This window comes from Protomyctophum bolini, assembly GCF_963924005.1.
Source record: "Protomyctophum bolini genome assembly, chromosome: 3".
NCBI classification, from domain to species: domain Eukaryota; kingdom Metazoa; phylum Chordata; class Actinopteri; order Myctophiformes; family Myctophidae; genus Protomyctophum; species Protomyctophum bolini.
The window spans coordinates 44,775,215-44,802,688 of record NC_137864.1 but is presented as its reverse complement, the minus strand read 5'-3'; the positions used below and the strand labels follow the sequence as shown (position 1 = coordinate 44,802,688).

The window sequence follows — 27,474 nt, the reverse complement described above, 5'->3', positions numbered from 1 at the left end:
CTTCCCAAAAAATTATGCTTTTAAATATATATAATATATGTGCGCAGCGTTCTATAGAAGGCTATTGTGTGTGTGTTGTCGCTGACCCCCTGATGATCGCTGATCGGGTCATATGATTGGCTACTTGGTAGCCTATGGCTGTAAACCTCTTCCTTCCAGTCGCTTTTGTAGCAAACAGTAGTGCGCTGGTTTGTTCTGGAAAACGGCAAAACGCTAAATGGATATAGCCTATAGTAAGCCTACGCCCTACGGTCTTTTTCAAGGCAAAGTCATTCAGAACTCAGAAGAAGCTGTGAGTCGGCTGGGCTGTCAGCACTCAGCAGCAGCGCCAGTGACCGCACGGTTCACAGTTCACAGTTCACACTACTGCAGCAACACTGACACTGATTCCAGACTTGAGAAAAATACCCATATCGGCCAAAATATCCCAAAACAATGGCCGGGGAACTTTAATTAAAAGCCAGATTATTATTTTCAAAAATAGCAGACCTACAAGCTTGTAGATCTGCTATTTTTCAATAGCTATTATTACATAAGGCTTAGTTAAAACACCAAAAGGGGGTTCCTGCCCAGTCTGGGTTATCTTATGCCCCAATGAGGGTATAGATTACAGTATCATTTGCATTCTGAAGTAGTGTTTTTTTACTTGGCATATAGCTTATAAAGTAATAACTTGGTATTAACATAGCTGATCCACAGTCACAGCTTGGTGTGATATACCCGAGCCTTAACCTCTATGCTCCATCGAGTGATGGTGTCTCTTGACTCTCTTGCCTAAAAGAACTGATCTCTTCAGCGAGTGACACCAGCGTGTGACAGTGTAATTAGGCATTAATGTGATCCACATTGAAGTAGTCTCATTCAAGACCGGTGAGTTGGCTCCCACGATTTTAAAATGCTTCTGCCCAGTCTGTAGTCCTGTAGTAGAATATAATTGAAACTAAAATGGAAATCCAAAAATATACCTTAAAATACATTTCCGTGTACAGTATACTGTGTCGTGACCCTTCCAGTCTGAAGAACAGCTGACGGCGTCCTGTTCTCAACATTTACCGGGGAGAAATGACAGAGTCTCACTGTAGCATTTGAAGTTTGCGGAAGAGATATTCTGTCTTGAGAGACGTGACATTGAAGTATTGAAGTATCCCACCACACATTACCCATTGGGGAACTATTCTGCCCGGTGCTGGTGTATGGAGGTTCCTGCCAACTGTTTTGATCGAAATACGGAGCGGTCTTAAAGCTTGACCTTTGTGCAGGAGATGAGTGTCCTGCCCCCTTTTTCTTCCCTCAGCGTTCGCCGTTCCCACAGTTCTCCCTTTGCCATCAGGACAGCACTCACAACCTGACAATGCAGACCAGTGTGTGTCCCACTCCAAGCTCTCCTTTTTAAAAAAGACCCTCACCTGCTCTTTTTTCTTCTTTTCTTTTTTTTGCTGAGCAGAGAAACTGAATGAGCCCCTCTGTTTCCAGCTGATATGCCATATCTCTGAGGATAGTGTATGCTTAACCACTAGAGCCCTGTATTATACTTGGTCGTACGGCAGTACCACAGACAAAACAGCCAATCTATAGGCTCATAACAAGGCTTCACATCATGACACGCTGTGAGCTTGTGAATGTGCCGTTTTTGTCATTTTTGAACATTTTATTTTTAAATCTTGAAAACATTTGCCTGCACCGACATGCCCAATATAGGGACACGTTTCCAATTCCTCGCCTAGTGGGACTTGGAAGCATAAATTATACTCGTTTGTACCAGAGGTGTAGCCTATAGCCTGCGGTTCAATATTTGAAATAAAAAAGCAGGGTGCTTGCACATGTCTAGAAAAAGTATTTTTATTATGAATTTCTGTTCTCAAGACCTGGAAAATTTGGGTGACGGTCTTGAAAGAGTTTGGAAAAAGTTAACGACGCGAAGGAAAGAAAGAAAACGGAAAGAAAGAAATAATGTAAGAACGTAAGCTTTCAATCTGGGCAACATTTATAATCCAATAAAAGGGCTGCAGCGTGGTATTATTGCATTTAATGGAGTTATGCAGTCGGTCGGCACCTGTACTAAAGTTAGCCCAGAACATTTGGAAAATTGTCAAATAAAACAGATCATGTTTTGTTTTCGAGCTTATGCCTCAAAAACACCCCAAATAACCTGGATCGCTCTCGACTCAAAGACTACATCGTTATGCAGCAAAGAAGCGCACCGTCCTCACCAGCATGGGAGAGGCAGCGTTGGTTCTACTAAGGCAAAAGGAACCGGGCCGTCTTCACCAGCATGGCAGAGGCAGCATTGGTTCTACTAAGGCAAAAGGACCGGGCCGTCTTCACCAGCATGGCAGAGGCCGCATTGGTTCTACTAAGGCAAAAAGCATGCAAGGCTCACTGCCGCCGGTGCTGCTGGTGATCAAAAGGTCAAAAACTCCCAACAAAAACACAATTTTCTTTGAAAATTACAAACGGCATAGACCTTGAAGAAAATCTGTATGGAAAAAGTCTGGAATTTCTATTTGGGAAAAAGGGCAAGCACGCTGTGAGACACTGCTTGTGTAATTACAGCGATGTTCACTGTTGCTCTGTCTGGCCTTCCTTTGAGCAGGTGAAGTCTCTTGTGATGTGTTCTGTAGTCGGTGTAGTGGATGCAGCTTCTTGTAATGTGTTCTGTAGATTTCACGACTCTAGCAGTGATTTTCAATCCATTTAATTTCAAGTAGCCCCAGTTTGACATGCATTTGTCTACTGACCCCCATTTAATAGCATTTCTATCTCTGAGACCCCCAATTTATATTGTAAAATCAATGCTGATTTAACTCTGAGGGCGTACACATGGAATCAAATGGACCTGTTGGGGTCTATTCGGTTCCATTTGTACACACTCTGAGTTACAGACCCAAAAGGGTCCATTTGGTTTCCTAACTATCATTTAGCCGGGGACCCCCTGGAACTCCCTCCAGTACCCCTGGGGGTCCCCGGACCCCTGTTTGGGAACCACTGGTGTAGTGGTGGCTGCTCTCTGCCGACGGCTTAGAATCAGTGGTGGAAAAAAGTAATTTTTTTTACTTAAGTAAAAGTATCAATACTGCATAGAAATCCTGTCTGCAATATAGAAATCCTAGACTGGAATTCAAAATGCACTTGAGTAAAAGTACCAAAAGTGAAAGTAGTCATTATGCATTTTAAAAATGTCTAAATTTTTTTTTGTAAATAGCCGATCTACAAGCTCACAATGCGTCGCATCAATAGGGTTGAAGTGAAGTGGTTACTGTATGTTTAGTAATAATATATACATCATCAAGTAAAGTACAAATACCTCAAAATTGTAGTACAGTACTTAACCCATTCTGACCGGGAACCCATTTTGGTGTTGGCATCATGTTATGCTTTAGCTATTGAAAAATAGCAGATCTACAAGCTCATAGCGCGCCACCGAGTGGCGCGCTACGAGCTTGTAGGTCTGCTATTTTTGAAAAATCGAAAAACGACTGACATTTTTTAGAATCTGATCTCGGGTCAGAATGGGTTGATCAGACCAGTGTGTGTCCAGTGGAAACTTCGTATGAATCTGATCTCAGGTCAGAATGGGTTAAGTAAATGCACTGTAAATGTACTGTACACCAGTGCTTATAATCAGCAGTCCCTGTAAACACTGCTGCCTGGTTGGTAGCTCATGTCTGTGTGACAGACAGGCCCTCAAAATATGCAATCAGTGTGAAGTTGTTGTGGTTGATGATGATGCTGATGTTGGAGATGTAAGGAACCTTTCAATGTCAAGATGAGCTGCTTTTAAGCAGATTTTGTTGTGTTCAAGCGACGTTTTGTAGAACTTAAAATTGTGTTTTGTTTTGGGTAAACGCCTGTTGCATTTTTTTCTTTTTCTTTTTACTATCCTTGGTTCCCTTATGCTGTAGTTTCCTCCCCTTTCCTTTCTAGTGCCCTTTTAAATAATTGCAAACAGACACAAATTACTATCTTTATAAAATGGCATCGAAGAGCACCGGAGAAAAACACCTAGATGTCCTTGCCAAGGTTTCCAATGCGTGTCAAGACCTGGACAAAGTTCTCAGAGTCTGCACGGACTGGTATTGCTTGGTGAGATACAGGTGTGTTTGGGAGGAGGGTAAAGGTATTGGGGTACTTATACCTGGTTGGAAACCCCCCATTTCTCTGTATGGTTCACTGGTGCTTAAAGTCTAAATGTTGTTGACAGTGTTGAATTCCAGACATTGAGATGTCTCCTGATACCTGAGGGAAGGTGATCGGCTTCTTCTCCCTATACTATATGAGGAGGAGCTTATGAATAGGTGTTGATAAGATTCAGACAACTCATCACCTCACTGGAGCCATTCAGATCAGGCAATATGGCCTGTGTGACCTATATATATATAGTATATAATTAAATGGGGAGTGACACGCAGCAAAGGTCAGGATCAGGATTCGAACCCACAGAAAGCTGTCAGGCTGTAGGTGCCTGGACCCCTAGTCCGCTACCCTAACTGTCTGAGCCCTGGTATATATTTTTTGTTCTTCACGTCTCGATGAAAATGCAGTCACTCAAGCAGTAGCAGTAGCACAATTTGAAATGTGCACCCTATAGTCAGAACAGTAATGAAGTCTGTGTGTTTGACTAGGGGGGTTTGACTGGATTGTGTGTTTGACTAGGGTTTGACTGGATTGCTGAATCTTAATGCTTTGGCGCCCTGACCCTCCTTGTGGAGAGGGGGGAGGCTGTGGGGAGGTGTGACTTGTAGTTTGTAGTCCAGGAAGGAAGTGAGACCATATTTTCATTACAAATGTTGGTCATGAACATGGCGTCATGACTACAATATCTAAAAACACATAAAAAAAACCCCAGGAACGTGTTTCTTGTGTCCTAAACATCATTCAAATAAGATCTGGTTGCAAAAGGGGTGAATCAGCGACGTAGGGTCTGTGGGGGCCGGGGGGCCAGGGGCCCCCATGAGGAAGTGGACCAGGGATCTCGGCCCCCATGAGGAATGTGGCGGGCGGCCGGGCCCCCATGACGATTATAAAAACATTTCGTCTCTGGGGTGAAGTGGCCCTTTAATATTGTTGCTGACTGTAGTATGCCCTGTTTTGGACCAACATGATGGCCTGTAATGATCTGTGTGGTTTTATGGTGCCTCTGTGAGCCTGAGTGATGGGGAGTACAGTGTTTTGTTATTAACCCTAGTGTAATGGCGAGGAGACGAGGGCAACGTTCAGCAGCTGACCCAAATAAAAATGTTTGAAATAGGCTGATAGCCAAGTTTAAAAATGACATAAAGTGTGAAACAAAACCATGGTTTAGGGATTCGTGTTGATTACTCTGGACATGGTGTGAGGTGAGTAGATGCTAAACAAACATGTTTCATGTGAGTGGATATGACGGTATAGCCTGACGGTCATTACTACTGCAGCAACACAACTAGCAAGAGGATCTCAAAAGGCCCCTTTGGCAGGGAGGACTTGGGAGGGAACATGATTGCTATGGTGGGAGTTGAGGTAGCTAAACTGCTACTCGTGGTTGTGGAGTTGAAACACTCTCCATTCTCCTACTTGGCCGTGAACTTGTAGCACAGAGTCCAACACTGAGAATGTAATTATCCATGTCAGACTCCCTGCTTGTCAATAGGCGTAGATGGTCAGCCATAAGAGGAGGCCATCAAATCACTCGAACGGTCACAACTGTATCACGCGTTGAGGATCACTGTAACGGACGGGTAGTGGACGGATAATACAAATGCTGCTTCTGTTGAAATGACATAACGTGACTATAAAAGTAATCCTAAAGCCTAGTCAAATTGTGTCATACCGGAAATCCCGCCCTCCCTGTAATGTTTTTTTCCCCCCCGGTGTTGGAAAAACATAAATCGAGTCATGCTAATCACGTTGAATAGGTTGAACAGCGTGTGACAGGATAGCATGTCACAACATTCAGTAACAGTATCAATAGTTACTATGGTTGTATGTAACACACTTTTGTTAAATTGTCTGGACATACCTTATGCCACATGTTCATTATGTTCCTCACACGTTTCCCATCGTACTTTGAAGCAATTGTCACTGTTAATGAATGTTGTCAACTTGTCACTCGATCTCCTTGACTGTATTTATTTAAAAAAAAACGAAATACTGTTTAGGATTCAATTCATAGTCACGTGATTCTCTCTAGGGACTGGAATTGTGCTCATATGAAACAAATTTATGCAATGTCCTTTTTTGGAGATAGATGTGGGGTGAAGTGAGGGCAGGAACTAAGGCCAAGCCTGCAGATGAATGTGTTTGTTCATAGTTCCTGGTCTAATGAAGACTGATGCCTTTTTGAGCTGCCTAGTCTTATCTAGTTTCTTATGCATTCTAGAGTGAAAGCTATTTGAAGCGGGACCTGCAATCAACCTACGACTGGCTCAAAGCTGAGCCCTTTTTAAATGCTTGGATTGATGGGAGTGAAAGGCCCAAAGTAAATGAGCGAATACAGATCATCCTAGCCTGTGTCACTTTCAGTGCAGCCACCAGCGACATCGGTAGAGGTGTGAGGAATGTGGAAATCATCTTCCCGTCCCCTCCCTCCCGTTGACCCCACACACCCAGTCTTTTTTTTTAAATATTAGTTACAACTTCCCCTTGGTCCTTTGGTAACCGGAGAGCCGGGCCGCCCATCCCCATTCATTGTCTCCCTGGGTGGGTGAAATGTGAGTAGGTGTGCAGCCCGGAGGAAGGCCCGCCACCGTTGGCCCGTTACTGCTGGAAAGTGTGCCATAACTGGGACTGTCACGTCTCGTCTGCTCGGTGTGAAAAGGCTCCTGAACTTGGAGCTGGAGAGGAGGGTGTGGAGAAGGTGGAGTCGGCGAGGAAATGAGGCTGCATTCCAGCACTCGTTTATGGAGTGTCTTAACGTTCTCTCTCCCCTGACTGAGCAGAGAAAGTCCTACCTTGCCAGAGCTTTGGCTCCAATGAAGTTTCTTGACATTTTTTAACTGATATTTAGTTAAAAACATAATTAAGTTAATAAAAATAAATTACATCATTTTGAAATCAATGTGAAAAATTTGATTCAAATTTTCCTTTGTGTTATATAATAGCCGATCTTCATTGCAATGCGTTTTAAGCTTGTACCTGTAGATATATTTTTTTAAATGTAAGACATCGAAAGGTTAAAATTCAAATTCAATGTTGCACAATTGCACTCGTCAAAAAAAGTAAAAAAAAAAAGGCAGATATATTGGATGCATCTGTGCTGCTCTAGTTCTGGAAGCTGTCACTAGAAGCAAATTAACAGAAAGTTCTTGAACAACCGACCACGATATCCCCTCAGAGTTCCCAGCGATTTCCATGGGATATTAAAACACCATTATAGAAAGACGATTACTTTTTAATTTGTTACTAGTCCGATGAATGCCTGTCACTTTTCAGTCGGCATACTGTGCATACAACTGAATGATGCTTACATAACTCCTTACCCCTTGGCATTCCCAGGTGCCAGACTGCGGTTTTTGAGTCACTGGGGAAAGATATTGACTTCGGCTCTCCCATGGACCGCAGAGCTCGGTATCCATTAACACGTCGACAAGACTACAGAGTCAGTGCGTCACCTCCCAGGCCTGCGTCTCATGTGACCAGACAAGGCTTCTTTTATTATTAATTTGCAGGAGACTTGTTACCTTTTTTTTCTCCCCTTCCCTTTTCTTCCCCGTAGCTTGGAACGTCTTTTTTGGCAAGCGACGCGTGTGTGAGAACATGTCTGCTCCAGTAAAACTGGGCTTCAAAGTTCACACACTTGCCCGAGTGCTGCGAGTGTTTGAGTGAACTGCTTGTGTTGTAACTCCACTCCAGTGTTGTAACTCCACTCCAGTGTTTGAAGGGAACTGCTTGTGTTGTAACTCCACTCCAGGCAGACTGTTTTGAAATAACAGCATACGATCAAAGTGCTATCCTGGTCAAAGGGAGGTTAGGTAAATGAAACATGGTCGAGGCTTGTTATGGGAACCCCAAGCCAGTCTAGAAAAATAATACAGCTTCTGCTTACAGTAATAGTAGCTGTAATAATAATAATCTTAATTTGGATTCTGCCTTTAAAAAAATGTTTGCAAGGTGTTGTACTAACAGTCAAATATAAGGAGACATAATTACAATTTAAAATGGCTATGAACCAAGTAACCAACTGCCACCTGTTAAACTCCAGGCTAAAGCTGAAGAATAGTATGTATAAATCAAGATAACATTGCTACATTTCCCCCCAAAACGGGTCCTTAAAGTAGCCTTGCCGAGCCATGAGGCCCATAGGGCAGGAGCCTGTCTCTTTGGTATGCCCCGGCCGGGGATCGAAGTCGAACTCCGACCTCCCAGTCTCAGGGCGGACACTCTAACCACAAGGCCACTGACTGGTCCTTAGTAACAACGGTTTATTTTTTTCTTTTGATGCAGCATATATACTCTAAGGCCGTGACCTCCAAAATAATCTGATATTTGCTTTTGCACTGGGGACTTGTCAGGGCTTGTCAGGGCTTGTCACATCTGTAATTAAAGTGTTCTATATGATGACAGCTTTACATAGCGAACAGGATAAGGAAAGCTACCATCAAACAGTGCTGACAAGCACTTGGGATGTAGGAGTTGAGCAAGGCATGACATTTTGTTTGACTTGGCTTCCACAGATAAATGGAAAAAATAGCCGACCTACAAGCTCACAACTCCTGTCAGTGTGATTTCCCCACCCCCCCTCTTTCTAATATTATTTGACAATTGGGCCAATTAATGTTTCACTCGTTTTTATAGTACTAGTCCTTACCCGTTCTGAATATATGAACAGCAAATATATATATAGTAAATCTATATATATATATATATATATATATATATATATATATATATATATATATATAGAAAGAATATTAGTGGTCCATGACATGAAAATGTTTGAGAACCACTGCTCTGAAAGAACATTGGACAATGATGTTTGACAGTCAGCTATATTGTTGCTTATTGTAGATGTATTTTGGGATTTTCTGACTTAATCTGGCCTGTTAACATTTTCATAGACCTGGTTGCTTGTTTCCCTCTCAGTCAATGTGGCAACCCTGGTGATTGCCCAACACTGTTGTGGTTGCGTTCCTATGCTAATGTAGCTTAGCAACAGCTGTAAGCAGTAAGCTGCTGCGGTTTAAAAGTTTAAAAGTATTTTGCGCAATTTATGTCCCCGAATGTATGACTTATGGCGCCATCGCTGCCTCTTTCTTTAGTAGAAGTGTTGACAGTTTAGCGTGCCTCTCACACGCGCGCGCACATTTAGTACATAAATCGTCTGGAAACGTCATAAGGATTGGAACCGAGAGGTGCCTTCGACGTCTGTGGACGTCCTAGCGACGTCCAAACGACACGGGGCGAGATAAGAATATTCAGAATTATTCCTATTTTTTTTTTTTTGGCATTTCGCTTTTCGCTTGCCGTATGCTAACGCTCTGTGCAACTATTAGCTTGTCATTGACTCCCATGTTAGCGCGGCGGAAAGAATGACTCGTATCTCCTCATCCAGGGCGCTCTCCGTGGTGATAAATGGATCGATATGCTGGCGCTTCATTTCTGCTCCTCATCCGTCTCTCCCGCAAAATATGAACGCTTTTTGGAGCGTATATAAATATATTAAGATGATCGGAGATGCGCGCGCACACACACACACACACACACACACACACACACACACACACACACCGCCTCCTGGCCTGAGGGGGTTGGAGTGATGTAAAAACAATATTTGAACAGTGAAATACATCGGTAAAATCGGTAAAAAGTAGGCTAGGTTCATTGTGGGAGCGTGCAGATTTAGTTTTGCATGGAGAAATGTGCGCCAATAGTGTGGCTCGGTGGGAGATAGACGACAACGGCTGTGCTGTTTTATGTATTAGGAGACACACACACACGCGGCGCCAAATTGTATAGGGCACATTTTGTTGTGTTGCAGCGGTAGCTAGAGGAAGCATGCCAGTGGGGTAACGGTGAGAACGGTGGCGTGTGATGCAGGTGTCGCTAAGGGACGCAGGTGTGTGAGGGTGCGAGGTTAATTCACTAATAAATTCCTTATTAAGCATTAATGTGTGAAATGGGAAAAAGGGCTCTGGTAAGACCTCCATATGATTATGGTCCATGCCTGTGTGAAAAGTGGGAGTGATTCGTGCAGTTAATGATGAGATAAAGCGCTGTCAGTGACATTATTTCTTTCATTCAGACATTCGCTGAATTATTATAAGGATATTTTGTTGATTACTTTTGATCTACTTTTTGTGATATTAAAACCCATTTTGGGCGGGAACCCCTTTTGGTGTTGGCATTATGTTATGCTTTAGCTATTGAGAAATAGCAGATCTACAAGCTCATAGCGAGCCACCGAGTGGCGCACTACGAGCTCGTAGGTCTGCTATTTTTGAAAAATCGAAGAACGACTGACATAGAAACATAGCTTTTTCAGAAAACTGTCAGGATGTAGTGGTAGAAGTCTAGAAGACAGTTTTTAAATCTGATCTCAGGTCAGAATGGGTTAAAAAATGTCTTTAATTATCACTTGACCGTCATCTGGGGACCTCCCTGGGTCCTAAAGGGTTAAGACTTGACCATACCCTGGACAAATGGCCCCTCCTGCAGCCAAGCAGGGATTCCCTCTCAGGCTAGATGTTTTAGTTCTCACGTGGGAGACGAGTGTATGCCGTTACAGCTTTCTGTCGGAAGAGGACAGAAAACTACAGATTGTAGCTTTAATAATGTTATTGGGGGGAAACTCCATCTGTTGCCCAGCACAACAATATGTCTAAGGTAGCCCCCTAACTCCAATCCTGCCTTGTCTTTGTTTGTTGCTTTGGCAGGAATCCTATTTTTTTTCCTGTATGGGGATGTTGGTTTGTAAGAGAGAGCCCCCCTGGGGAGTTTGACTCCACAGCCGTACGTGCCGTGCATAATCATCAACACTTACTGTAGTTTTCCCTGCTCTTTGGCACAGAACCGTTGGGCTAATGATGCTGCTGCTTTACGCTAGGCCAGGTGGTCTCATTCAGAATCTGAGTGATGATTTGTGTATTAAAATAAAACTCCTGAGTGTACACACGTGGGTATTACCAAATGGGTTCATCCAGACTCTCAGATTTAGAAATGGGTGAAAAAGCAGCTGGTGGGTTTTACAGTGTTGTAGATCCGAGGACACACTGCCATGTAAGTCTGGTGGGTTTTACAGTGTTGTAGATCCGAGGACACACTGCCATGTAAGTCTGGTGGGTTTTACAGTGTTGTAGATCCGAGGACACACTGCGATGTAAGTCTGGTGGGTTTTACAGTGTTGTAGATCCGAGGACACACTGCCATGTAAGTCTGGTGGGTTTTACAGTGTTGTAGATCTGAGCACACACTGCCATGTAAGTCTGGTGGGTTTTACAGTGTTGTAGATCCGAGGACACACTGCCATGTAAGTCTGGTGGGTTTTACAGTGTTGTAGATCCGAGGACACACTGCCATGTAAGTCTGGTGGGTTTTACAGTGTTGTAGATCCGAGGACACACTGGTGGGTTTTACAGTGTTGTAGATCCGAGGACACACTGCCATGTAAGTCTGGTGGGTTTTACAGTGTTGTAGATCCGAGGACACACTGCCATGTAAGTCTGGTGGGTTTTACAGTGTTGTAGATCCGAGGACACACTGGTGGGTTTTACAGTGTTGTAGATCCGAGGACACACTGCCATGTAAGTCTGGTGGGTTTCACAGTGTTGTAGATCCGAGGACACACTGCCATGTAAGTCTGGTGGGTTTTACAGTGTTGTAGATCCGAGGACACACTGCCATGTAAGTCTGGTGGGTTTCACAGTGTTGTAGATCCGAGGACACACTGCCATGTAAGTCTGGTGGGTTTTACAGTGTTGTAGATCCGAGGACACACTGCCATGTAAGTCTGGTGGGTTTTACAGTGTTGTAGATCCGAGGACACACTGCCATGTAAGTCTGGTGGGTTTTACAGTGTTGTAGATCCGAGGACACACTGGTGGGTTTTACAGTGTTGTAGATCCGAGGACACACTGCCATGTAAGTCTGGTGGGTTTCACAGTGTTGTAGATCCGAGGACACACTGCCATGTAAGTCTGGTGGGTTTTACAGTGTTGTAGATCCGAGGACACACTGCCATGTAAGTCTGGTGGGTTTTACAGTGTTGTAGATCCGAGGACACACTGCCATGTAAGTCTGGTGGGTTTTACAGTGTTGTAGATCCGAGGACACACTGCCATGTAAGTCTGGTGGGTTTTACAGTGTTGTAGATCCGAGGACACACTGCCATGTAAGTCTGGTGGGTTTTACAGTGTTGTAGATCCGAGGACACACTGCCATGTAAGTCTGGTGGGTTTTACAGTGTTGTAGATCCGAGGACACACTGGTGGGTTTTACAGTGTTGTAGATCCGAGGACACACTGGTGGGTTTTACAGTGTTGTAGATCCGAGGACACACTGGTGGGTTTTACAGTGTTGTAGATCCGAGGACACACTGCCATGTAAGTCTGGTGGGTTTTACAGTGTTGTAGATCCGAGGACACACTGCCATGTAAGTCTGGTGGGTTTTACAGTGTTGTAGATCCGAGGACACACTGCCATGTAAGTCTGGTGGGTTTTACAGTGTTGTAGATCCGAGGACACACTGGTGGGTTTTACAGTGTTGTAGATCCGAGGACACACTGGTGGGTTTTACAGTGTTGTAGATCCGAGGACACACTGGTGGGTTTTACAGTGTTGTAGATCCGAGGACACACTGCCATGTAAGTCTGGTGGGTTTTACAGTGTTGTAGATCCGAGGACACACTGCCATGTAAGTCTGGTGGGTTTTACAGTGTTGTAGATCCGAGGACACACTGGTGGGTTTTACAGTGTTGTAGATCCGAGGACACACTGGTGGGTTTTACAGTGTTGTAGATCCGAGGACACACTGCCATGTAAGTCTGGTGGGTTTTACAGTGTTGTAGATCCGAGGACACACTGCCATGTAAGTCTGGTGGGTTTTACAGTGTTGTAGATCCGAGGACACACTGGTGGGTTTTACAGTGTTGTAGATCCGAGGACACACTGCCATGTAAGTCTGGTGGGTTTTACAGTGTTGTAGATCCGAGGACACACTGCCATGTAAGTCTGGTGGGTTTTACAGTGTTGTAGATCCGAGGACACACTGGTGGGTTTTACAGTGTTGTAGATCCGAGGACACACTGGTGGGTTTTACAGTGTTGTAGATCCGAGGACACTCAGGACACACTGCCATGTAAGTCTGGTGGGTTTTACAGTGTTGTAGATCCGAGGACACACTGGTGGGTTTTACAGTGTTGTAGACCCGAGGACACACTGGTGGGTTTTACAGTGTTGTAGACCCGAGGACACACTGCGATGTAAGTCTGGTGGGTTTTACAGTGTTGTAGATCCGAGGACACACTGCGATGTAAGTCTGGTGGGTTTTACAGTGTTGTAGATCCGAGGACACACTGGTGGGTTTTACAGTGTTGTAGATCCGAGGACACTCAGGACACACTGCCATGTAAGTCTGGTGGGTTTTACAGTGTTGTAGATCCGAGGACACACTGGTGGGTTTTACAGTGTTGTAGACCCGAGGACACACTGGTGGGTTTTACAGTGTTGTAGACCCGAGGACACACTGCGATGTAAGTCTGGTGGGTTTTACAGTGTTGTAGATCCGAGGACACACTGCGATGTAAGTCTGGTGGGTTTTACAGTGTTGTAGATCCGAGGACACACTGGTGGGTTTTACAGTGTTGTAGATCCGAGGACACACTGGTGGGTTTTACAGTGTTGTAGATCCGAGGACACACTGGTGGGTTTTACAGTGTTGTAGATCCGAGGACACTCAGGACACACTGCCATGTAAGTCTGGTGGGTTTTACAGTGTTGTAGATCCGAGGACACACTGGTGGGTTTTACAGTGTTGTAGATCCGAGGACACTCAGGACACACTGCCATGTAAGTCTGGTGGGTTTTACAGTGTTGTAGATCCGAGGACACACTGCCATGTAAGTCTGGTGGGTTTTACAGTGTTGTAGATCCGAGGACACACTGCCATGTAAGTCTGGTGGGTTTTACAGTGTTGTAGATCCGAGGACACACTGCCATGTAAGTCTGGTGGGTTTTACAGTGTTGTAGATCCGAGGACACACTGGTGGGTTTTACAGTGTTGTAGATCCGAGGACACACTGCCATGTAAGTCTGGTGGGTTTTACAGTGTTGTAGATCCGAGGACACACTGGTGGGTTTTACAGTGTTGTAGATCCGAGGACACACTGGTGGGTTTTACAGTGTTGTAGATCCGAGGACACACTGCCATGTAAGTCTGGTGGGTTTTACAGTGTTGTAGATCCGAGGACACACTGCCATGTAAGTCTGGTGGGTTTTACAGTGTTGTAGATCCGAGGACACACTGGTGGGTTTTACAGTGTTGTAGATCCGAGGACACACTGCCATGTAAGTCTGGTGGGTTTTACAGTGTTGTAGATCCGAGGACACACTGGTGGGTTTTACAGTGTTGTAGATCCGAGGACACACTGGTGGGTTTTACAGTGTTGTAGATCCGAGGACACACTGCCATGTAAGTCTGGTGGGTTTTACAGTGTTGTAGATCCGAGGACACACTGGTGGGTTTTACAGTGTTGTAGATCCGAGGACACACTGGTGGGTTTTACAGTGTTGTAGATCCGAGGACACACTGGTGGGTTTTACAGTGTTGTAGATCCGAGGACACACTGGTGGGTTTTACAGTGTTGTAGATCCGAGGACACACTGGTGGGTTTTACAGTGTTGTAGATCCGAGGACACACTGGTGGGTTTTACAGTGTTGTAGATCCGAGGACACACTGGTGGGTTTTACAGTGTTGTAGATCCGAGGACACACTGGTGGGTTTTACAGTGTTGTAGATCCGAGGACACACTGGTGGGTTTTACAGTGTTGTAGATCCGAGGACACACTGGTGGGTTTTACAGTGTTGTAGATCCGAGGACACACTGGTGGGTTTTACAGTGTTGTAGATCCGAGGACACACTGGTGGGTTTTACAGTGTTGTAGATCCGAGGACACACTGGTGGGTTTTACAGTGTTGTAGATCCGAGGACACACTGGTGGGTTTTACAGTGTTGTAGATCCGAGGACACACTGGTGGGTTTTACAGTGTTGTAGATCCGAGGACACACTGGTGGGTTTTACAGTGTTGTAGATCCGAGGACACACTGCCATGTAAGTCTGGTGGGTTTTACAGTGTTGTAGATCCGAGGACACACTGGTGGGTTTTACAGTGTTGTAGATCCGAGGACACACTGGTGGGTTTTACAGTGTTGTAGATCCGAGGACACACTGGTGGGTTTTACAGTGTTGTAGATCCGAGGACACACTGGTGGGTTTTACAGTGTTGTAGATCCGAGGACACACTGGTGGGTTTTACAGTGTTGTAGATCCGAGGACACACTGGTGGGTTTTACAGTGTTGTAGATCCGAGGACACACTGGTGGGTTTTACAGTGTTGTAGATCCGAGGACACACTGGTGGGTTTTACAGTGTTGTAGATCCGAGGACACACTGCCATGTAAGTCTGGTGGGTTTTACAGTGTTGTAGATCCGAGAACACACTGCCATGTAAGTCTGGTGGGTTTTACAGTGTTGTAGATCCGAGGACACACTGGTGGGTTTTACAGTGTTGTAGATCCGAGGACACACTGGTGGGTTTTACAGTGTTGTAGATCCGAGGACACACTGCCATGTAAGTCTGGTGGGTTTTACAGTGTTGTAGATCCGAGGACACACTGGTGGGTTTTACAGTGTTGTAGATCCGAGGACACACTGGTGGGTTTTACAGTGTTGTAGATCCGAGGACACACTGGTGGGTTTTACAGTGTTGTAGATCCGAGGACACACTGGTGGGTTTTACAGTGTTGTAGATCCGAGGACACACTGGTGGGTTTTACAGTGTTGTAGATCCGAGGACACACTGGTGGGTTTTACAGTGTTGTAGATCCGAGGACACACTGGTGGGTTTTACAGTGTTGTAGATCCGAGGACACACTGGTGGGTTTTACAGTGTTGTAGATCCGAGGACACACTGGTGGGTTTTACAGTGTTGTAGATCCGAGGACACACTGGTGGGTTTTACAGTGTTGTAGATCCGAGGACACACTGGTGGGTTTTACAGTGTTGTAGATCCGAGGACACACTGGTGGGTTTTACAGTGTTGTAGATCCGAGGACACACTGGTGGGTTTTACAGTGTTGTAGATCCGAGGACACACTGGTGGGTTTTACAGTGTTGTAGATCCGAGGACACACTGGTGGGTTTTACAGTGTTGTAGATCCGAGGACACACTGCCATGTAAGTCTGGTGGGTTTTACAGTGTTGTAGATCCGAGGACACACTGGTGGGTTTTACAGTGTTGTAGATCCGAGGACACACTGGTGGGTTTTACAGTGTTGTAGATCCGAGGACACACTGGTGGGTTTTACAGTGTTGTAGATCCGAGGACACACTGGTGGGTTTTACAGTGTTGTAGATCCGAGGACACACTGGTGGGTTTTACAGTGTTGTAGATCCGAGGACACACTGGTGGGTTTTACAGTGTTGTAGATCCGAGGACACACTGGTGGGTTTTACAGTGTTGTAGATCCGAGGACACACTGGTGGGTTTTACAGTGTTGTAGATCCGAGGACACACTGCCATGTAAGTCTGGTGGGTTTTACAGTGTTGTAGATCCGAGGACACACTGCCATGTAAGTCTGGTGGGTTTTACAGTGTTGTAGATCCGAGGACACACTGCCATGTAAGTCTGGTGGGTTTTACAGTGTTGTAGATCCGAGGACACACTGCCATGTAAGTCTGGTGGGTTTTACAGTGTTGTAGATCCGAGAACACACTGCCATGTAAGTCTGGTGGGTTTTACAGTGTTGTAGATCCGAGAACACACTGCCATGTAAGTCTGGTGGGTTTTACAGTGTTGTAGATCCGAGGACACACTGGTGGGTTTTACAGTGTTGTAGATCCGAGGACACACTGCCATGTAAGTCTGGTGGGTTTTACAGTGTTGTAGATCCGAGGACACACTGCCATGTAAGTCTGGTGGGTTTTACAGTGTTGTAGATCCGAGGACACACTGCCATGTAAGTCTGGTGGGTTTTACAGTGTTGTAGATCCGAGGACACACTGCCATGTAAGTCTGGTGGGTTTTACAGTGTTGTAGATCCGAGAACACACTGCCATGTAAGTCTGGTGGGTTTTACAGTGTTGTAGATCCGAGAACACACTGCCATGTAAGTCTGGTGGGTTTTACAGTGTTGTAGATCCGAGGACACACTGGTGGGTTTTACAGTGTTGTAGATCCGAGGACACACTGCCATGTAAGTCTGGTGGGTTTTACAGTGTTGTAGATCCGAGAACACACTGCCATGTAAGTCTGGTGGGTTTTACAGTGTTGTAGATCCGAGAACACACTGCCATGTAAGTCTGGTGGGTTTTACAGTGTTGTAGATCCCAGGACACACTGGTGGGTTTTACAGTGTTGTAGATCCGAGGACACACTGCCATGTAAGTCTGGTGGGTTTTACAGTGTTGTAGATCCGAGAACACACTGCCATGTAAGTCTGGTGGGTTTTACAGTGTTGTAGATCCGAGAACACACTGCCATGTAAGTCTGGTGGGTTTTACAGTGTTGTAGATCCCAGGACACACTGGTGGGTTTTACAGTGTTGTAGATCCGAGAACACACTGCCATGTAAGTCTGGTGGGTTTTACAGTGTTGTAGATCCGAGGACACACTGCCATGTAAGTCTGGTGGGTTTTACAGTGTTGTAGATCCGAGAACACACTGCCATGTAAGTCTGGTGGGTTTTACAGTGTTGTAGATCCGAGGACACACTGCCATGTAAGTCTGGTGGGTTTTACAGTGTTGTAGATCCGAGGACACACTGGTGGGTTTTACAGTGTTGTAGATCCGAGGACACACTGCCATGTAAGTCTGGTGGGTTTTACAGTGTTGTAGATCCGAGGACACACTGCCATGTAAGTCAAGAGTGTAATTGGGGACATTCCTGGTGTTGCTGATCCTCGTCCTTTTGAACATGAACACATTTGTCTGGCGAGTTACGTTACGTCTCCCCATATTGACACCTTGTCTGGATAGGCTGAGCCGCTGTAATTAATTGATGGATGGAAACTGGCATTCCAGCAAGAGGACATGGGATTGGCTAAAGAGCTAACCCAGCGGTCAACCCCATCTGATCAAGACTAATGTGGCAACAGGAAGGAATCCACTCTCTCTCTGCTCTTGACTCTTGTACACACAGCAGGAGTCTCTGGGAAACTGTCTAGTTCTGTTCCTAGAAAGCTCTCTGTTTGGGCCCCCCCCTCACCCTGACATGGGAGTCCCCCCTCACCCTGACATGGGAGTCGGGAGCTTTCTTTCGTAACCCGGCCTGGCAGGCCCGTCGCATACAGAGAGAGAGAGAAAGAGGAGAGATGGAAAAGAATATCAGGATTTGTAACGCATTTCTTCCAGTGTGCTCCACTGAATGTGACCGAACCACCACCACCACCACCACAGACTATCAGTACTGTTGTTGTGGTAGGAGACGTAGGGGTCAAACATTTGTCACACACCAAGACGGAGCAGAAGTGTTTGCAGTATAACCAATTTAGGCCTGACGTTGACATTTATAAAATGTCTCCTAAATCCTTGACAGTTTTCTGTCGGGATTTGACAGTTTTCTGTCAGGATTTGACACACATTTTCACGATTTGTCAAAAATAGCAGACCTACAAGCGGTGGCGTGCTATGAGAATAACTAGACTAATCTGTCTAGTTATTCTCCATCTCAGACCCCTAGGTCCTACTGTAGGTCTCATTCTGGGTCAACGGGGGGGTCCGCGACCCCTAGGTCTGAGGTCTCATTCTTGAGGCTGTGCACAGGCATGCTCCTCCTTCATGCCATCACTTTCTGCAATGATGTAATGACAGTGCTTTTATTATCTCTCTTCTTCCCATTGCCCCAAAGCCTTGTCATGCTTTTCAACCCCAAAGCAATGCCAGCCCATGCCCCAGACAGACGGGACTAGAGAGATAGGTAGAGATCAGTGATGGACACACCTTTCTATTCATGGTTGGAACGACGGATGACTTTATACTAGATGTTGCTTCTCACAATCTAAAGGGCTTGGATTTAACCCATTTAGGCCTTACCTCAAAATTAAAAAAAAAAATCTTCTAAATCCTCCAGTTTTCTGAAATTAACTATTTTCACGGCGCGTGGAAATGAGCTTGTAGATCTGCTATTTTCCAATAGCTAAATTATAACATAATGTTTAAAAATTAAAATACCAAAAGGTGTTCCCGCCCATGTCAACATTTTAATGATTTTTGGTATTCAGACAGCCAGAAATGAGTAAAACGCCCCCAACATTTTTTTTGTCTCTAAGCCACATCCAGGGGCCACAATTTGCATTCAAAGATTTTCCTAGAAGCTTTTTTTTGGTCATTGGTGTCACCCGTGTGAACTGAGTGGTGCAACTCCCCTCTCTCTCTCTCTCTCTCTCTCTCTCTCTCTCTCTCTCTCTCTCTCTCTCTCTCTCTCTCTCTCTCATATTAGCAGGCTGCACTGCAGCACTGTCTCTCTCTCTCTGTTTCTGGCAAACGGCGCCCCCTACTGGTGCTCATTAACGTCACATACATAGGTAGGTGAACGTCACATACATTGCTGTTCCTTGGAGTGGTTGCACCACTCAAAAATACTGACTAACCAATCAGGAAGTAGACGGGCATATCGACCAATGACAAAGATTCTAGGAAAATCTTTGAATGCAGATTGTGGCCCCTAGATGTGCCACAGAGATTTTACTCATTGCTAGCTGTCTGAATACAAAAAAAATGAAAAAAAGGTAATTAAATTTTTGACAAATTATTGCTCATAGCAGCTTTAAGTGTATTCTCGAAAACAAATCCACCTCAATCAGAGAAAAGCATACTTCATCTATCTTGCTTCTACTTTTAGAGCACAGATTTCCTTGGTGAGGAACAATAATCCATAATAAAGGCATTCAGTGATTTCAGTCACACTCGGCGTGGAGCAAAGTGAAAATCAACAAGCATTGAATCATTTATGGGCAGCCTCTGTGAGGCAGCGTGTTGTTTGAAGAAACGCAGACCGTCTGAACGATATGTTTGCCTGAGTTTGTCATTTGCCATTACGTTTTGTTTTGTTTTGTTTTATTGTTATTTTCCCCCTCGTGAAAGCCAAGTAGGATGTGCTCGGTCCCCATGGATGACACTTCTCCCTAATGGGACGGTTGAGATGTGAGGCAGTGCAGGGTGAAGACCTTAGAGTATATATTAATAGAGACCATGAGGCCAAATGGTCATAGTGGCCGGATTTGGTATTGCAGTTAATGGCCCCCTTTAGTAATTTTGAGGACCCCGCCTAGAGGCCTAGGGGTCCCGTCTAGGGGCTTAGGGGTCCCGCCTAGGGGTCCCGCCTAGAGGCCTAGGGGTCCCGCCTAGGGGTCCTGCCTAGAGGCCTAGGGGTCCCGCATCCCCTGTTGAAGACCATTGGTCTAGCTAGCGGGATGACAGGGTTATACACATGTGCTTTCCTTAAACCACTTCTGCACTGCATGTGAATTCCTGAGTGTTTAATGACGGCATACTTCCTGAGTGTTGATAGCGACACGGTCTCCTCTGTTCAGTGTACAGTGCATAGTAACTGTAGTCCCCTCATTGCACTTAATGTCTGATTTATACTTGGTCGCGTATCGCGTCGCATACTGAAAATAGCAGAATGCTCACAATGCATCACATTGCGACGCCCTGGGGCCTTAACCCATTCTGACCTGAGATCAGATTCATACGAGGTTTCCACCGGACACACACTGGTCTGATTAACCCATTCTGACCTGAGATCAGATTCTAAAAAATGTCAGTCGTTCTTCGATTTTTCAAAAATAGCAGACCTACAAGCTCGTAGCGCGCCACTCGGTGGCGCGCTATGAGCTTGTAGATCTGCTATTTTTCAATACATAAAGCGTAACATGATGCTAACACCAAAATGGGTGCCCGGTCAGAATGGGTTAAAGAACTGCTACAGTATTTTCAATGCATGTTGATACCAGTGCGCACCTATACATATACAGTATACATCAGTATACATCAGGTCTGCGTTGATACAAGTGGCTAAGGCTCCAGCCGAACATCATGTTTGTGTCTGCTTGTCTTTAGGTCAAATGATTTGTGTTGAAACTTCTGTTTTGAGTCCTGCTCGTTACGTCACCCTTCCCAGAGCATTGGGTAATGTCCTATACTTAAGAAAAAGAACAGCTTTCATTTGATTCTCTCTCTCTCTCTCTCGACTCCGAGGTGAATCCTTGTTGCATTAAACGTGCGATTAACAACAGCGGTGCCATTTTGTTGTACGTCGCGGGTAGTGAAGATGTTCCCATCGGCCTGGAATCTCTCAGCGTTATTTGGAAACATCCCCCCGGCTGCTTAACCCATTCTGGGCAGGAATCCCTTTTGGGGTTTTAACTAAGCGTTATGTTATACTTTAGCTATTGCAAAATAGCAGATCTACAAGCTCGTAGCGCGCCTACGAGCTTGTAGGTCTGCTACTTTTTGAAAAATCGAAGAACGACTGACATAGAAACATAGCTATTTCAGAAAACTGTCAGGATGTAGAAGACATTTTTAGAATCTGATCTCAGGTCAGAATGGGTTAAAGCTACCACATTACATAATGATGAGAGAGGCACTCTGCAACTCCTGTCCTCCATTATATTTCAAATAAAGACCATATGCCTCCGCATCGTAAATCAGGAGCTCCTCGCTCCGTCTCGTCTGCCCCTTCTCTGTCTCACGGTGATCCGATGTAGAACAGCTGGATGGGGCCGCTGCGCTGCTGCGGTGTCTTCATTTCCCAGGACTCCTCTCTCTCTCTCTCTCTCTCTCTCTCTCTCTCTCTCTCTCTCTCTCTCTCTCTCTGCATCCATAGCTCTGCTGTTTACATCAGCTCAGCAAATCCCAGCTCCCCCTTGGCACAAACCAACCAAATCCCAGCTCCCCTTGGCACAAACCAACCAAATCCCAGCTCCCCTTCCCTTGGCACCAACCAACCAAATCCCAGCTCCCCTTGGCACAAACCAACCAAATCCCAGCTCCCCTTGGCACAAACCAACTGGTGCATCAGGACTCCCTGGAACTCCCTGGTGGGCCTAATTGTTTTTCTCCCTAGTCCCTATAGGCAGCTAGGCTTGCTTCACCACACCACTGCTTTATCATGTTTAGCCATGCCTCCGTCTAAAGCTCCTCTTTTTAATGTCCCACTAAAGTTACGTAAAGTTATATTTCTGCCTTAATAAGCAGATATTTTGCCTTCAAATGTAAAATGCACTTTTGTTATGTTCCTAAAATTCACCTTTTTTCTGGTGTTTGGCTGCCAGCCTGAGGCTCTCGGACCAGAAACACTCAAACCAACTAGCTAAATATTAGACCACCAAAATTCAAACCAACAAGCTAGACCGGCAGAAATCAAACCACGGGCACGACACCAGAGAGAACTCCAATGAGACATTCCCATGGAATGGGGACGAACTGCCATAACCACCATAAATTGTGTTTTAATCCCGTCTGTGTTGGATTCTGTGGGAAGTTCCCTGTATTCCTCAATGGGTGGTAGTGAGGAGGCGCATCCAGTGAAAGACAGAATTATACTCGATGTAAACTTGATGTAAGGCGTTCGGCCATAGGTGGGATTGAAACACATAGGATTTAAAGTTCAAACTGAAAAATATGGACTAATATACATTGCACAAACTCTCCAGATTGCTAGTTAACATTTGGGGCAACCGGGTAAGCAAACTTATGTTTTGCATTTGTACATGTTGTTCAGAGAAATACAGGCTTTACTTGGTGAAAGTCCATGACGGATGGTCCCTAATTCCCTAAGACTCGGAGATATAAAAATGTCAAAATCGATTAAAAATACATCTGATAGTCTTTGATCTATGGCTATAGCTGCTGTAGCCTTTTTAGTAGTTACAAACGTCATATGTAACTTTGTATCTTCACGACGCTGACTTATATTTAAATATATATAAATAAATATATATATATATATATTTAACCCATTCTGAACGGGAACCCATTTTGGTGTTGGCATCATGTTATGCTTTAGCTATTGAAAAATAGCAGATCTACAAGCTCATAGCGCGCCACCGAGTGGCGCGCTACGAGCTTGTAGGTCTGCTATTTTTGAAAAATCGAAGAACGACTGACATTTTTAGAATCTGATCTCAGGTCAGAGTGGGTCAATCAGACCAGTGTGTGTCCTAGTGGAAACCTCGTATGAATCTGATCTCAGGTCAGAATGGGTTAAAGCCTCTATCTTTGTAGCTGCTAGTGTGAACGCAGCATTAAACATGAGTTTGGTGGGGAATGCAGGGGCCTTTGGTCTTTTCTTCATCCTTGGTGTTTCTCACACCCCATGGATACACTACAGCCCCTGTTTAAGGGATGCGACTTTGAAATCATGAGCCACCTACGCTGCACTGATCCCCCTCGATACGTCTTTGACTGGTGAGATATGTAGGGCAGTGACTCATACTGGAGCGTGTTTGACGCACATAGTGTTGTTGCCATGTAATTGAATTGTCTAACTTCGAGAATAAACCCTATACCAAATGGAATGAGCTGCCATCTGAAGCACTCTCACTGACACACTTGCAACATTCATACAATTGCCAGTGAATCCTTGGAAATAAATGGAAAATGCTTTGGTGTTTGTAGTCGGCTGTTGAAATCAGAAAACGTAGGGGAGAGGATAATTGGGCATCATTCTTTGTAAGTGAAATGGATGGGGAGAGTGTGTATGGCAATGGATGACACTGAAATTGAGCTATTGGAAAAGAAAATCTTGCTACTATTCAGGACTTCCTGCATGATTTGAGAATTTGAGAGAAAATAATGGAAAGAAAAATGTTTAAGAAATAATGAAAATAGCAGATGTATACCTGTTGCGAGCTTGTATGGTATTTCCAATATTAAATAAGACTCAAGTGGTTAATTCATAATGTATTTTTTTTTTTTTTCGTTTGGGGAGCTTTTTGGGTCTTGAGCTGAAAGGTTTAATGTGAACTTCCGGGTCATGCATCACTTTGGAGTAGCAGATCTCAGCTGGTGTCTCTCTGTGTATTCCTGGCGCTTCCTTCCCATGTGTGTCTCCAACTCTCCATCCACGTCTGCTTTGGACATCATGTTTGTGTCTCCATCCACGTCTGCTTTGGACATCATGTTTCTGTCTCCATCCACGTCTGCTTTGGACATCATGTTTGTGTCTCCATCCACGTCTGCTTTGGACATCATGTTTGTGTCTCCATCCATGTCTGCTTTGGACATCATGTTTGTGTCTCCATCCATGTCTGCTTTGGACATCATGTTTGTGTCTCCATCCATGTCTGCTTTGGACATCATGTTTTATTTGTGCTCAGTGGGCTCTGTGCTCTGCGTACACCCTGTCCTTGGTCTTCTTGTATGTTGCTTTTATGGTGACGCCTGTCCTGCCTCTCTGAGTCCAGCAGACATGTTCCCGTTGGCAGCTCTGTGGGAAAACTGCTGCGTGTTCTGTGTGGGTTTCAAGGGATAACCATTTTGAGATCCCAGCACACAAACAAGCACACGGTCACACCATATGCACACGCGCGCGCACGCTCACGCACACACGTGCAATCGTGCACACGCACGCACACATGGCATGCACACAGAACAGCTGATTGCCTAAGCCTATATATTGTTTATAGTGTATGAGAGTTTTATGCTGCATTCACATGGAATCAGGCAAGCGATAGACGGCAAAATAAAACATAACATTTTATTTATTTTTTATAGAAAGAACTGTGTACATTGGTGACTATAATCTAGCGTTCTAGCTGATCTTGAGACCTACAAAAACGAGGTCAACTAGTAGATTTACTAGTCGTCACTAGTTGAATAGTCGACTAGTTGCTCAATTTTTGAAAAATCTAAGAACGACTGACATAGAAACTATAGCTTTTTCAAAAAACTGTCAGGATGTAGAAGACATTTATAGAATCTGATCTCAGGTCAAAATGGGTTAAAAATAATCAGACAACTTCTTTACTGAGCTGCAGTAGCGAAACTAAAAAGTTTGCTTGGGACGAATCTCTTCCCTGATGGAGGAGGATGGTGCAGACAGACCTCAGAACGCCACAGCGGGCAGCAGAGTTAATATTTCCCCGTCTGTGTCTGAGTCCCCGTCGTTTTCTTCTGTCTCTCTCCTGTGTGGCCCCTCCTTTCCTCTGTCTGGCTCCTGTGTGGCCCCTCCTTTCCTCTGTCTGGCTCCTGTGTGGCCCCTCCTTTCTTCTGTCAGGCTCCTGTGTGGCCCCTCCTTTCCTCTGTCTCTCTCCTGTGTGGCCCCTCCTTTCCTCTGTCTCTCTCCTGTGTGGCCCCTCCTTTCCTCTGTCTCTCCTGTGTGGCCCCTCCTTTCTTCTGTCTGGCTCCTGTGTGGCCCCTCTTTTCCTCTGTCTGGCTCCTGTGTGGCCCCTCCTTTCCTCTGTCTGGCTCCTGTGTGGCCCCTCCTTTCCTCTGTCTCTCTCCTGTGTGGCCCCTCCTTTCCTCTGTCTCTCCTGTGTGGCCCCTCCTTTCTTCTGTCTGGCTCCTGTGTGGCCCCTCTTTTCCTCTGTCTGGCTCCTGTGTGGCCCCTCCTTTCTTCTGTCTGGCTCCTGTGTGGCCCCTCCTTTCTTCTGTCTGGCTCCCGTGTGGCCCCTCCTTTCCTCTGTCTCGCTCCTGTGTGGCCCCTCCTTTCCTCTGTCTGGCTCCTGTGTGGCCCCTCCTTTCCTCTGTCTCTCCTGTGTGGCCCCTCCTTTCTTCTGTCTCGCTCCTGTGTGGCCCCTCCTTTCCTCTGTCTCTCTCCTGTGTGGCCCCTCCTTTCCTCTGTCTGGCTCCTGTGTGGCCCCTCCTTTCCTCTGTCTGGCTCCTGTGTGGCCCCTCCTTTCCTCTGTCTCGCTCCTGTGTGGCCCCTCCTTTCTTCTGTCTGGCTCCTGTGTGGCCCCTCCTTTCCTCTGTGTGGCTCCTGTGTGGCCCCTCCTTTCCTCTGTCTGGCTCCTGTGTGGCCCCTCCTTTCTTCTGTCTGGCTCCTGTGTGGCCCCTCCTTTCCTCTGTGTGGCTCCTGTGTGGCCCCTCCTTTCCTCTGTCTCTCTCCTGTGTGGCCCCTCCTTTCCTCTGTCTCGCTCCTGTGTGGCCCCTCCTTTCCTCTGTCTCTCTCCTGTGTGGCCCCTCCTTTCCTCTGTCTGGCTCCTGTGTGGCCCCTCCTTTCCTCTGTCTGGCTCCTGTGTGGCCCCTCCTTTCCTCTGTCTGGCTCCTGTGTGGCCCCTCCTTCTGTCTCTCTCCTGTGTGGCCCCTCCTTTCTTCTGTCTGGCTCCTGTGTGGCCCCTCCTTTCCTCTGTCTGGCTCCTGTGTGGCCCCTCCTTTCTTCTGTCTCTCTCCTGTGTGGCCCCTCCTTTCTTCTGTCTGGCTCCTGTGTGGCCCCACCATGGAGGCCATGTTTGCTCTGTGATGATGACCTGAGATTGCTTAACAAGTTACAACACATACTGTATGATACTGAGTACTGACGGCTCGCTCTCTGTCTCCGTGTGTTTGTCCAGGAAGACTCTGCCCTTTAACGTTAAAGGGCCTGGACTGGACAAGACCCCAGTGTGGCCTGACAGAGAGACGGACAGAGAATCGTAAGTAAACTGGCACCCCTTAAAATGCACAGGAGCCATTATTGGAAAGAAATTGGCCACTTTCTCACTTCCTTCACAGGTTTTTTTTTTTGGTCATGTTATGGTTTTTATATTGCTAAAGGACCACTTCATCACTTTTCTTTATTTTTAATGTTTTTTTTTTTTTTGTGGCTTTCGCCTTTATTTTATATATTTTTATGGAGGGATAGACAGTAGGCTGACAGGAAATGGGGGGAAGACATGCAGTAAAGGCCGTCGGGATCGGGAGTCGAACCCGCGGCACACTGACAGACTGGATTACCAGCCAAGGTGCCTGGACCGCTGAGCCACGGCCCAGGCCAACACTTCATCACTTTTCAACTTATCTTCATATTATTGGTCCTCAGTCCTCACTAATGTTCATGATACAAAAACTAAATAATCTACTCTGTCTGTGTCTCATGGGAGGGCTGTTACAGTTCAGAAACCCGTCCACCAGTGACATCATTGTTAGGCCGATTAGTTTTATTTAGATTTTGTATTATTGTGAAAACGATGGCTTCCATTATTGCATTGCAACTTTTCAGGAAAACAAAGCCTGCAGTTTCTATTAGCTTGGATTCCCCATCGATGATGTCACTGGACGGGTTTCTGAGCTGCTCACATCCCTCCCATGAGACAGACGGAGTAGGAAAATAATCAGACCTGTCTGAAGTGAGTGGTG

The 27,474-nt window shown here is 45.6% G+C and overlaps 1 protein-coding gene across 1 annotated transcript in view; it reads left to right on the top strand.

Annotated features, from left to right (window-relative positions):
- LOC308312466 (uncharacterized protein) overlaps positions 1-27,474 on the top strand; it is a gene marked incomplete at its 3' end in the record, with an annotated part of 100,079 nt that overhangs the window by 31,752 nt on the left and 40,853 nt on the right. The window contains exon 2 of the mRNA XM_080759073.1: positions 26,691-26,771. The remainder of the gene's footprint in view (positions 1-26,690; positions 26,772-27,474) is intronic.